The sequence below is a fragment of the Protopterus annectens genome, chromosome 7.part0 (genome assembly GCF_019279795.1).
Source record: "Protopterus annectens isolate FY-2018-M chromosome 7.part0, PAN1.0, whole genome shotgun sequence".
Taxonomy (NCBI): Eukaryota; Metazoa; Chordata; order Ceratodontiformes; family Protopteridae; genus Protopterus; species Protopterus annectens.
In genome coordinates, this window is record NC_056739.1 from 1551574852 (window position 1) to 1551577984 (window position 3133).

Consider the following 3133-nt stretch of genomic DNA (forward strand, 5'->3'; position numbering starts at 1 on the left):
CACTACCGTGTTACTGTACGGCCACTTTGGGATGGTAACAGGCTGTGTGACTGCGCACTCTGTCTTCATTCCCTATCGGCCGCATTGCCTCTGCAGATGATACCACCCACCTAGGGATATGCCTCCTGACAGTGCTGTGCTCAGTAATCTCATTAGCGCGTTCTGTAAATGCTTCATGCTGTAGTGAGATCATGTAGGTAGGCGTAGGTTCGACTCTCGGCCCTTCCCTGTGTGTGTGTGTGTGTGTGTGTGTGTGTGTGTGTGTGTGTGTGTGTGTGTGTGTGTGTGTGTGTGTGTTTCCAGCTGCCTCTGCAGATGAACATGCTTTTAGACGCTTCGCAACACATACCTTGGCTATTGCCAGCTATTTCCTTACGGGTGATGTCACCCGCCTAGAAGTATGCCTCTGACAGCGCTGTGCTCAGTAATCTCGGTAGCGTGTTCTGTAAATGCTTCATGCTGTAGTGAGTTCATGTAGGTAGGTGTAGGTTCGACTCTCGGCCCTTCCCTGTGTGTGTGTGTGTGTGTGTGTGTGTGTGTGTGTGTGTGTGTGTGTTTCCAGCTGCCTCTGCAGATGAACATGCTTTAGACGCTTCGCAACACATACCTTGGCAATTGCCAGCTATTCCCTTACGGGTGATGTCACCCGCATAGAAGTATGCCTCTGACAGCGCTGTGCTTAGTAATCTCGGTAGCGCTTTCTGTAAATGCTTCATGCTGTAGTGAGTTCATGTAGGTAGGCGTAGGTTCGACTCTTGGCCCTTCCCTGTGTATGTGTGTGTGTGTGTGTGTGTGTGTGTGTGTGTTTCCAGCTGCCTCTGCAGATGAACATGCTTTTAGACGCTTCGCAACACATACCTTGGCAATTGCCAGCTATTCCCTTACGGGTGATGTCACCCGCATAGAAGTATGCCTCTGACAGCGCTGTGCTCATTAATCTCGATAGCGCGTTCTGTAAATGCTTCATGCTGTAGTGAGTTCATGTAGGTAGGCGTAGGTTTGACTCTTGGCCCTTCCCTGTGTGTGTGTGTGTGTGTGTGTGTGTGTGTGTGTGTGTGTGTGTGTGTGTGTGTGTGTGTGTTTCCAGCTGCCTCTGCAGATGAACATGCTTTTAGATGCTTCGCAACACAAACCTTGGCTATTGCCAGCTATTCCCTTACGGGTGATGTCACCCACCTAGAAGTATGCCTCTGACAGCGCTGTGCTCAGTGATCTCGGTAGAGCGTTCTGTAAATGCTTCATGCTGTAGTGAGTTCATGTAGGTAGGCGTAGGTTTGACTCTCGGCCCTTCCCTGTGTGTGTGTGTGTGTGTGTGTGTGTGTGTGTGTGTGTGTGTGTGTGTGTGCTCCAGCTGCCTCTGCAGATGAACATGCTTTTAGACGCTTCGCAACACATACCTTGGCAATTGCCAGCTATTCCCTTACGGGTGATGTCACCCACATAGAAGTATGCCTCTGACAGCGCTGTGCTTAGTAATCTCGGGAGCGCGTTCTGTAAATGCTTCATGCTGTAGTGAGTTCATGTAGGTAGGCATAGGTTCGACTCTCGGCCCTTCCCTGTGTGTGTGTGTGTGTGTGTGTGTGTGTGTGTGTGTGTGTGTGTGTGTGTGTGTGTTTCCAGCTGCCTCTGCAGATGAACATGCTTTTAGATGCTTCGCAACACATACCTTGGCAATTGCCAGCTATTCCCTTACGGGTGATGTCACCCGCATAGAAGTATGCCTCTGACAGCGCTGTGCTCAGTAATCTCGGTAGCGCGTTCTGTAAATGCTTCATGCTGTAGTGAGTTCATGTAGGTAGGCGAAGGTTCGACTCTCGGCCCTTCCCTGTGTGTGTGTGTGTGTGTGTGTGTGTGTGTGTGTGTGTGTGTGTGTGTGTGTGTGTGTGTTTCCAGCTGCCTCTGCAGATGAACATGCTTTTAGACGCTTCGCAACACATACCTTGGCTATTGCCAGCTATTCCCTTACGGGTGATGTTACCCGCCTAGAAGTATGCCTTTGACAGCGCTGTGCTCAGTAATCTCGGTAGCGCGTTCTGTAAATGCTTCATGCTGTAGTGAGTTCATGTAGGTAGGCGTAGGTTCGACTCTCGGCCCTTCCCTGTGTGTGTGTGTGTGTGTGTGTGTGTGTGTGTGTTTCCAGCTGCCTCTGTAGATGAACATGCTTTTAGACGCTTCGCAACACATACCTTGGCTATTGCCAGCTATTCCCTTACGGGTGATGTCACCCGCCTAGAAGTATGCCTCTGACAGCACTGTGCTCAGTAATCTCGGTAGCGCGTTCTGTAAATGCTTCATGCTGTAGTGAGTTCATGTAGGTAGGCGTAGGTTCGACTGTCGGCCCTTCCCTGTGTGTGTGTGTGTGTGTGTGTGTGTGTGTGTGTGTGTGTGTGTGTGTGTGTGTTTCCAGCTGCCTCTGCAGATGAACATGCTTTTAGACGCTTCGCAACACATACCTTGGCTATTGCCAGCTATTCCCTTACGGGTGATGTCACCCGCATAGAAGTATGCCTCTGACAGTGCTGTGCTCAGTAATCTCGGTAGTGCATTCTGTAAATGCTTCATGCTGTAGTGAGGTCATGTAGGTAGGCGTAGGTTCGACTCCCACCCCTTCCCCGTGTGTGTGTGTGGTGTGTGTGTTCACAGCTTCCCTAGTAGAGTGGAGTTATTTTAGATGCTTGGCAACACATACCTTGGCTATCGGCGGCCATTCCTTTACGGATGTTGTCACCCACCTGTACATGTGCCTCTGACGGTGGTGTGTTTGGTGGTCCACGAAGCTGCTCCATACCTGTGTCATACTGTTGTGCGGTTGGGTATGTGGGGGTGTGGTCAATCACCATGCCTGCCACATGTGTGTGTGTCCATGCTCCCAGCTGCATGGGTTCATAGGGTATGGCTTTGAGGTTTCCGCAGAACACTCATATCCTGCCGCCATCCCTGTGTTTGTGGATGGTGAGACGCAGCTCGTGGACTGCTTGTGTGCCTGCTGTGTTTGGCGACCTCCGTAGCATGTTCTCCACGTGCACCCTGCTATGGTGTGGTGGGGTGGTGCTGTGTATGTTACACGCATCGGGCTTGCCACATGTGTCCGTCTGTATCTCTGTCATTGTATATCTACGCATTACCTATGTTG